At 34.8% G+C, this 10,808-nt stretch overlaps 1 long non-coding RNA gene across 1 annotated transcript; it reads right to left on the bottom strand.

Moving 5' to 3' along the window:
* Positions 1–4,730: 4,730 nt before the first annotated feature.
* LOC135452625 (uncharacterized) lies at positions 4,731–10,457 on the bottom strand. The gene is made up of 3 exons (XR_010441668.1): positions 10,314–10,457; positions 9,556–9,662; positions 4,731–4,801 (listed from the first exon to the last, which is right to left on the bottom strand). It is a non-coding gene; the product is annotated as an uncharacterized LOC135452625 (long non-coding RNA).
* Between the last annotated feature and the right edge of the window lie 351 nt (positions 10,458–10,808).

The raw sequence follows: 10,808 nt of genomic DNA, 5'->3' as shown, positions 1-10,808 counted from the left end.
TTTCTTAGAATTAGATTCAGATAGAGAATCACATGTATGTCTTTATTAGCTTTTATGATCTGTCTCATGGATGCTTTTCTTTAATATTTACTGCTTTGCATTGTGGTATATCTAACATTCAGCAGAGTACACCCCCTGTCTTACAGTTCTCCTTTTTAATTCAGCCAAAGTATTGCTTTACACCAGAAGTTAAATTAAAACTTGAAGGGTAGAGAGAAACAAGGAAGGAAAGTTATTGAAGTTCCACACCAGATAAGGAACCCAGAAAAATTCAACATCTACATGCATAACAGGATGAATGAATCATGTTAAAACTGTCTTTATGCCTCTTCATGAGGATATGTGAAATGATTGTAAAGGAAGAGAAACAAGAAGTGATTATTAATTTTTTGGTCAGAAAGCAAAACTACTGAGCAAGCATGAAGACGAATTAACTTCAGTAGCCTGAATGTGGTATATTCAAGAACTATAAGTGAGAAGGCAATTTTGAAGTTTCATCACCTAGCATTGATGAAAGCATGTTAGACAAGCTTTAATTTCAGAGTTAGGAATTTGTTGTTGTGGAACTCTGATTTTAACCTAAAAGAAACAAATATAATTTTTCATGTTATAAAAAACAAAGCAAGCAGGTGGACAGCTATAACTACTAAAGATCAGTCAGCTAAATACTGCTCTTTTATGAAACCTGTCTATCTAAGCAGAGAGAAGAGTTTATTATTTACTATATTCTTGCACACAAGAACAAACAAGATGCACATTTAGCATTTTTTTAATAATAACCACAAAATCATTTCCAGAAAGAAAAGTCTGTATTTATTTGCTCTCCTGTTCATAAGTTTCTTGGCTTGGCAGGAAGCCAGATTGCAGATGTTAATGGCTTCATCTTGTGAAAACCAATTCTGAACAGAAAAGACAAGTGTACCTTTTCACCTCCCATGTTCTATATTCAGCTGTTGCCATTTATTCTGTAACATAACTGAAATCTATTATTTTGATTGTTCAATATTGTCTTTATTCTACCTCAACAGCACCAAACTTACAAATAGAACATTACCATAATTTTATCTTGCAAACATCTTACAGTCTCTGGAGTCAATACAGTTTTTAGGACAAATAAAAGCCAATTAAATAAAACTGAGTGCTGACATACAGGTCAGAGTGACATCTAAACTTGATGGTATGAAGGAAATGCAGACATGTAACACATTGACATATAATGCTTAGAAAAGTTTAGAAAGCTTAGATTTCATATTTAGTGATAAAATTTTTACCATGGTGAGTACATATGAGCAGCGAAAATGATTCTTGAACAGATAAGATTTATAGAAGAATGAGGATAAAAGGAATTAAAATCAAACTTATATGTAGAAATTAGAAACAAAATAAAATTTTAAATAAATAAGACAAATATCAGAAGGAGGATTTTTTGAAGAATTTGATAAAATTATTGAGAATTCTATTATTTCAAACTCAAAAACCAGGTTTCAAATAAGGTTTAGGTGAAAGAAAGCTTAGAAAAAATGGAAAGTCAAATTCAGATTTCTGTCACTGAGTGTGGAAAAAAATCCCTTTAAACTGGGTTCATCATATGCTGAAATATTTGACAAAATATTATGACCCAGATTACCCAAATACACAACAAATACTGTTAAAAGAATAGGTAAATAAGAACATTTATATTATAAGAAAATTTAAATGCTGCATAAAATTCAATTAGGAATATGAAGATAGAAAGTGATATGAAAAAAGGCTGCTGCAACAAGAGAGATTATTCTTGAGTAAATAATGTCTTGGGACATTTTTCCCTATTCCCATGATTCTTAAACAAAACCTGACTTATGGGAAAGGAAGGGTAACACCTCCAGCTCAAGGCATCTCAGAGGTGCCGTGGACCTTGTTGTCATACTTTGCATCTGTCGTGTCTGCACCGAGTATTCGACATCACAGAATTATTCTGTACGTCAACAGCAAGTCTGACACTTTGAATTTATTGTATGTGAACAGCTTGTCTAATCTATCTGGCTCCAAATGACTACAAACTGGCTGTGAGACCTGGGCCCTAAGCCTTCATGTTTTCAGATGCTTCAGCATTTTTTAGGAAAGGATTAAGAAAGGTGTATTCTCTGTGTCAAATTGCAAAGCAGCTCTTATTACACAGTAGCCAATAGGCCAGATAGAATAATAAAATCTAGGCTGACCAGAGAAGAAAATGACTGAATGAGAAGTGCAGAATAAAACCTATGAGATTATCTTGAGAGCCCAGAAAAGAGAACAACAATTCACATCCAGCTTAGAACTAGGGATGTATATGTTGCATTAATGATACAACCAGGTTATTCACCATTTAGAGAAAAAAAAAAGTAACTGATCACTTGTTTCAGAAATGTAATAAATATTTACATAATACATTTTTTTCTTCTTGCTCAAATTTCTTATTCAGTCCCACATCTGCTGTGCTGCCAACACCAAATTGCACCAAATGTTCCATAAACTACATGTATATATATATGTGTATATATATATATATATATATATATATATATTTATTTATACCTGCACAGATCCTCTTTGTGTTTATAAGGGACAGTCTTCGCAGATGATCTTCCTTTCTCCTGTGCTCTCACTGTTCTTAGCAGAAGAAACAATCGCATATTTTCCCTGAAAGAAAAAAAGTAAAGCTATTTGAAAACCCTGCAAGATTTTTCAGAAAAAAAATTCATTGCAGAAATTAATAAGAAATGAACTGTCTCTCAAATGTTGCATGACTAGCTTAAAACCAGATATTTTCACCTGAGGAAAATTTGCCTTTAATTTAACTACATTATATAAAATTTCATTTATTAAATATATTCATCCATATTTTGATAGGGATTTTCTCTTTTGCCAAGAAATTTTATATGTATTAACACGATGTAAAAATTAACTTTTGGTGTCCTTGTGGAAACACCACTTAAAAAAAAAAAAACAACAAAAAACTTTTTCACTATTAAGCTGCAGAAGCTTACTAAGTCACAAAACATTACAAAGAATAATAGAAATTGTTTGGAAACATTGCTACAGAACAACAGTAAGCTGGTTCCAGTCATTCATTAGAGGCTGAAGTCATATTACTTCTCCTTCTCGTGGGCTAAGAACATGTGCTTGTAGAAATAACATGACAGGGTTAGCACAGTAAATTGTTAAGATCTGTTAACTGGATGGAGAGGCTATTCCAGTAGTTACAATGATTGTACAAGAGGAATAGTGGGTTTTTTTTGTCCAGTACTTAGGGCCTTTTAGAGTACAATTGTGTCATACAATGAAGAGCCCAAAGACCTTTCAAGATTTACCTATTGTAGAAAACTTGGTTGCTTGAAAGTATGTGTATCTTCCCAACAGATATTCAAATATGCCACTTTTCTAAAGTTTCTAATTGTACAGTGAGGAACCCAAAATAATGTATCATAGTTTTGCAGAAGTACAAATTGTGTCCTCTTGTACTATCACAGTCTGAGAGATTTTGTTTTTTGTAGTTATGTTCAACAAGTAAAATAAGCATTACTGTGAAATGTAAAACATGCAAATGCCTCAGAGATTCATATATACCTGTCTTGGCAAGGCAATGTTTTTCACACAGTGCTTTTCTAAGTCAATTGATTTTTATTTTCTTTTTAAGAAAATTTAAAGTCTTACAAACAGGCTAAAAATTATTATCTGAACAAATCTCTTTATTTCTTCTACCTTCATTTAAAACAGTGAAATAAAGGGTAACACAAACATCTCCTTGGAAGCATTATAGAAGTTAGTTTAGTTACACAATTTACATAATTTCCCACATATTAACGGGAAATTAACAAGTAATTGTTCCCTAAATTGGTCAGAAAAATATCCTGGAATATTATTAAAATTTTACTGCTTTCTTTCTCACTCAGCAAAGAAACAAATTTTTTATTACACACAAAAATTTGATCCTCTGTTGTCTTTACTACATAATGAATCGGTGACATTTGTGACAAGGAGACATAGGTCATCATTTACAGCGTAAGTTCATTCTTTGTCCTAATGCTACCAATAACAAAATAGCTTTTATTTCTTTATGTTATTCAATATATTGTTGTTTCCATTCCTTGGAAACATAGGAAGTTTTTCTTCTGAAATATTTTGGCTTGATTATGTTAGGTTTAAAGTATTGTCAAGCTTTTCTGCATTCACCTGAATTTCAGATTTTGCAAAATGATCCCTAACAGAACTATTCAAATAATTTATTTTCTGTTACTGTTTTTTAAAAATAGATTGTAGCTTTCTCTTTTTGACAGCCAGAGCTTCATTTCCAGCTATTTTCTGCAAAATCATGTGTATACTTTAAAAAAAAAAAAACCAAAACATTAAGAAATGCATGTAAATGCTTGCAAATACACCTTTATAAGGGCTAATAAACAAGTACAACAAACCTGGTTTTTAATATAAATTTGCCAATTTTTTCCAAGTCAAAATGGGGTGGATACATAAGTATGGATGCATTTTTGCCATTGAGAAGATAGATATTTAGTAGAAATGTGCAACTTTAATTTCACTAAATACAGCTGAAATAGCCTAAAAACTTGAATTCTGCGGACTACTAGCTCAACTTTCAGTGAGAAATAGTGGCAAAAAGTTATCTTTTGTTTGTCAGTAAAAACATCTTCACGGTTAGAGAAATATCTGTGTGCATCACAGGAGAGGAGAATTGAAGGTCAAGAGGTTAATTCTACTTACCACAACATATATTCTGCAACTGACTTGTAGCTCTGTGATCTGCAGAACTCTCACTTAATAAGGAAGGCTTAAAGTAGAAAAAAAGCAAGTTCCTTTTAATGGTAGTTCAAACCACTAGGGTTTACCAAAGGAAGGGAAAGCTAATACTGGGGGAAGGGAGTTGTATTTTCATTTTGTTCTTTGTTGTCTTTATGTTTAGAGGGAGAGGAGAATGTTTGAAAGCATTTTTTTTTTCAGAGAACTCAAAGGAGAAATAATGATGGGGAGGACGAGCTTTTATCCTTTACAGAGAAGACCTACAAAAAGCTGCTACTCAAAACCATGAACATACAACAAGGTGAGAAGCAATACAATCCACTTATATATAAAGAAAACTGTGGAAATGACAACTCTCCAACTGTAAGTGTCACTGAAAATATAAATAGGATGGGCATGGGCCATTAAATGTACTATAATCTATTCAGTGAGTTTAATGTAAGAGTCATTATGAATTTAGTGCTTTTTCAATGATTTATAATGCAATGGCATCTAGAAGTCACTCCTGGGGTAGACATACCAATATGCTATGTTGCTTCTGCATACTGATTAAGTAAAAAAGACTCAAACCAGAGAAAAATTTGCTAACTAACCTAAAGAATCTAGAACCCTCTTATGATAATATTGCAAAAGATAGCTGTCAGACAGCACTTTTCCATTTCCAAATTAAGAACATGTACAAAACCCCTGCAGATCCCTTTTATTCTTCATCATCTTTCCTATGACTTTGAAAATACCCAAGATAATAGTTAAATATTTCATAGAATGGGTTGAATGCAAGATTCACATAATATGTCTATTACTGCAGTATATGGAACATTACTTTTCTTATACTTTACACAGATTTAGATTAACAGAGCATAGCAGCATTTGCACATCATGCTGAGAAGACATTCAGAAGCTCCAGCAGGTTAATATATTTGTGCATATATGTGTTTCATACTATGCTTGACAGACACTTAAACAGAGAAGGCTTGGGTAGACCTCCCACCACCAGAACTGATAGCCTAATTTCAATATAACTGGGGAAATAAAATCCCTTTTTTCTTCTTCCTTGTCATTGACATGTGAAGAGACTGGATTTTCTATTTTTTTTTTTTCAGATTGCCTGCTGCCTGTGATCCTTTGTCAGAAGTGGGTCTTTCAGGTCACTCAAGAGATCACCAGCAAAAGTTTAATACAAAAGCGAAAATAAAAAATTGTTGGTAAGTCTACTACTATTGTTCACTCTACTACTTATTAAATTGTTATAGCACACAGAGAAAACTCAGATTAAAATCAGCCCAAAATTATCTGCATGGAGACTAGGAATGGAAAAGGGTAATGATGTGAAAGGGCAAGGATAAAAAGGAGTAAGGCAGACTCTTCTGTTGATTCACAAGGTTCAGAATGGACTCCTTTCCAAATGTAGCCCTGAACTTGACCAGTGGTTTAGGTAAAAGGTTTTAAATAGAATTTAAAGGTTCAAACAATTAAAAAAAAAAATTAAAATAATTTAAATTGTTTAGTCCAAGTTTAATAAACTAATAGTTTATTAGGGAAATCTCCAAACACATTCCACATGAGGAAAACACAGGAGAAGCAAAGCAGATAAGATTTGTTTTCTTTTTCTCTGAGGCTACTCAGCTTCCCAGGAGAAAAATTCTGGGCAAAGGAATTTTTTCAGAGAATGTGAATACCACATAGCAGGGGAGCAGATAGCCCCATAATTCCTGGAGGAATTATGGTAGCTGTATGCCATGGTCATAAACAGGAAAAAGTGAAAGTGAGGCAAAAATGTACTTTCTACTGAGCATTGCCGTCTACTGCATAGTGTGGTAGACTTACACTTGTGCAGAAGCATCATGAAGGAAGGAGAACATACTAAAGAAGAAAATATTTATATGGGGCACAAGTGAATGACTGACTAGAAGGTGCTGTTTCCCTGAGCCATGATGTTTGCTGTCTCACAACATATAATGGAAAGTCAGTACCTTATACACTGACGTTTGGAAAATTTCTGTTTTCTCTTAATATTTAAAAATTCTTTGATTTCCTTACTTTTCTCAATACACTTCATTATCTTCTGTGTGAAGGTCTGCCACTCATTAGTGTCTGCTGTCTATCTCTCATCCTGTTGAACTTGGCAGACATGAGGACAGGAGATAGCTTGAAGCACTTCCCTTCAATAAAACAGACATGTTCTGCCTAGATTTATAATCTGGCTTTGGGGCTCTTGTTTTTCCCTTTTCAGTTGTGACTTTGACAAGACAACGTGGGGCAAGGTGATCTGAAAATACTAACTGAAGAACAGAAAGGTCACCCATAGCTGTGAAAATGTCAATTGGGTAGAGAGGACCTTTATTCCGGCTCTAGTATATGTCTCTATATGCTGGTAATAGAAATAAAAAACCTACAAAAACTTAGGTATGTCCAATCACCTTTCTGCTATGTAGTTGTGGAAGGAAGTGATTTCTTTGCACATTTCCATTCCAGTATACATTCTGATATGAAATCTGCAAAATGGAGAACTGCCATCTCCAGAGCTGTCAGGATCCTATACCTGGCCTTGTGAAGAAAAGTGGCTGAAATTTTTGTATGGTTTAGCTCAGAATGGTGCCAGATGATGCCTGTAAGTTCACATCCATGGCTGTAAAACTATGCAAGCCCAGTAACTTCATGACTCTCAACATCACTGTTGTGAGGTTATCTGGAGTGCAGGCTGGCTGCAAATCCCATCTGTCTCCTTAATAACTGACACTGAACCTTTCAAAGGCTTTGTCTGCACAGCATGTGGTGTTGCTGAGGATGGTGGTCAAAATAAGTCATCCTATGCCTAGTCTGTTTACACTTCAGAAAGATTTACACATAAACCCACAAGGAGATAGAGTACATCTCAGCTTTTCTTCCTGAAAGCCTCAGAGATTGTTTAATAGAGACAGGTAAACATCTCTCCCTCAGTTTTTTCAATGTTTTAGTGAATTTTAGAAATTATATAGAATTTCTTTCTTGCTTTGTACACATGGCACAAGAAAAAAAATAATTCTCTGACTGCCAAATGAAGATACTTGTCTTTAAAACATTCAGGAGAGGTAAAAGTACAAAAGTATACTGTCATGTATTTAGTTTTCTAAATCTTTACCAGTATAGAATGCAATATTTTGTCTCTTTCTAGCTCTTCTGACACATTTAGTGCCATACTTGCCCACATATCACTGACTTCTCTAATATAAAGGTCATTTGGAAGCTAAATTACAAAATGCATTCCACTCAGTATTTTGCTAATTAAGTGTCACGTGGCCATCATCATGATCTGTAATTTAAAAGACAATGGAGAACACTTTTTCTCTTTGCTCCTGAGAATATTCACTCAACCAAGTGATCATCAGATTTAATTGGAAGGATGGATATGTCAAAAAATGTTGTCTAGAAAGAGTTAAAGAATTCTAGCAGGTCAGTGGAAACGTCATTGGCATTAATGACTGTGACAGATTAAAGGCCTTTGGGCGTGTGCTCATGTAAGATCAAACACCTTTTTTGTCTGGCTGGTACTACATCAACAAAATATCTGCTGACTGTGGGATCACAGAGGGGAATAATTTCTTTTTCTTTTCACTGTGTATTATTCAGTGCAATACAGCCTGAGCAATGGCAGTGATACTCCTTGTAATCATTTCTTTGTGCATTTTCCAGATCTCTGCTGAGAGGTGTATGGCAGCACCTATTGCTCATTGTTTAACTTTTATTTCATTGTGCTGTGGAGAGATAACTGCATCCCCAGTTACAGCTCCAGATATTTTAATTGGTGTAGACCTGGAAATACTTTTATTTATAAAAGACAATGTTCAGAAAAAAATATTGTTTAATGAGTGTAGGGACTTTTTCTCATGATTCACTACTTTAGAACAAGTGTTCCAGAAACAAAGACATAACAGGCTTTTGTTAATAATTCCCTGGCACTTGAAGTAGCTGTATTCTGAGCTCATCAGCAAGGTTATCTTATCATTACTCAGGTGTCTCTCTGACCAGTTGTTGAAAATACAGCTATTTGTAACTTTACACCAGACAAGCAACATAGTGCAGAGATCATTTGTATAACAAAAAAAAAAAAAAAACAAAAAAAAAAAACAAAAAACAAAACCCACAAAAAACATCCCAAAATAAAACAAAACCCCAACCCCCCCCAAAAAAACAAAACCAAAAAACCACAAACAAACTGACCTGATCATGTAGCTTTAAACACCATCATATCAATTTACCAATGACATGTCTTCCATTTTCTTATGTTGTCACAACTTCAGGTAATGAGCTCTGACTTACAGGAATCAGTTTGATGAACATCATCTTGTAACAATGCTGTTTTTTTTACAGATTCCTGAAGCTTCCATGGTTCTAGATTCTTTTAGAGTTTTAATATTTCCTAATTATTCTACTTTAAAAGCTTACAGTGGTTTACCTTGAAATGGACAATGTGGAGCCTTTTCTGCATCCTTTTGAAAACGTCCTAGTTCTTTTTAACCTCTGATATTTAGATCTCATCCTGCTTTCCCACATCTTGTCAGTCTACAGATCTACCCAGACCCCATTGCTTTACACAGCATAACCCACCACAGGTATGTACTGCTCCAAGGATTAACCAATCAATACAAATGGTTTAGCCATCAATCCCCAGGGGAAATAACTTATATATTATTTTATTCATTGCAGGGCCAAGTGATATCACAATAAAAGAAGCTTGCAGAGCAAAGTAGTAGAATACAAGACTCACTGGTGGAACGTGTCCAATGGGTAGAGAACTGTACTTACTGTGACATATGTTTGCAAACAGGAAAATAGGAGGGAATGCAGAACTCTGTTCTCCTAAGTAGGTAGACTGACCATCGTGTTAGTATTTCTTTGCTCCATATTTATTTCTGAGGAAAAAGGAAGGCAATTTATGGGGCTAGGGGTAAAGAAATATTGAATAAAGTAAAATAATCAAAGTTCACAAAGAGTATATATCCCCAGAATCACAGAATGATCTAGATTGGAAGGGATCTATAATGGCCATCTAATTCAAAGCCTCTGCAATAAGCAGGGACATCTTCAAATAGATCAGATTGCTTAGAGTCCTGTCCATTGAAATATTTTCAGGGATGGGACATCTACCACCTCTCTGGAACAGAGAGCTGTTCCAGTATTTCACTACCCTCATAGTCAAAAATTTTGCCTTATATCTAGTTTGAGACAATTTTGAGACCAGATCTGGAGCTGCAGTTATATGGTCTGTTTGGAAGGCTTTTGACTCTTCAGTACTGTCAGGGTTCAAGCCCAACTGGTAGTAAACACCATACAGACACTCAGTCAACACCCCCTATCCAAGCTCTTCCCACAGTGGAATGGGGGGGAAAATCAAAAATAAAACTTGTAGGTTGAGATAAAAGCAGTTTGTTAATAGATAATAAACTAATATGTAATAATAGTAAATAATAACAACAAGAACAGCAACAATATTAATAATAATAAATGGGAAAAGGAAAAACAAAAAACAAACAAGCAAAAAAACCAACAAGAGATGCACTGACCTGCTGACTAATGCCAGAGCACATTCCTATACCTAGACTGGCCAGCATTCTGGGAAACTCTCCCAGTTCATATACTGGGCATAACATACTATGGTGTAGAATATCCTTTTTGCCAATTCAGGTCGCCCATCCCAGCGATGCTCTCTCCTGTTTTTCTTAGGTGTACCTGATCACTGGCAGAGCATGTGCACAGACAAAAAAAAAAGCCTTAGACTTAGGATAAATACAACTTAACAAAAAGCAAATTGACATGAATATTATTTGTCCGGATTTTTCGGCTGTTTGAGGGGCCTGGAAAGGCCCGAGGTGGCCTTGGGGCAGCCCGCGTATCGAAGGACGAGAAGAGGCTTCAGTTCTTCTTTCGGTTTTTATGTTTATTAATTGTTTATCTAAAAGATGTTCTTTCAGCCGAATAGAGATCTGCTCAGCAGTCAGCCATGAGCACACTGGCTGCCCTCCCGGGCAGCCACGTATCTTTATACCCATTGTTACATG

This window comes from Zonotrichia leucophrys, chromosome 1 (assembly GCF_028769735.1).
Source record: "Zonotrichia leucophrys gambelii isolate GWCS_2022_RI chromosome 1, RI_Zleu_2.0, whole genome shotgun sequence".
NCBI lineage: Eukaryota > Metazoa > Chordata > Aves > Passeriformes > Passerellidae > Zonotrichia > Zonotrichia leucophrys.
This window is presented reverse-complemented; position numbering and strand designations above follow the sequence as displayed.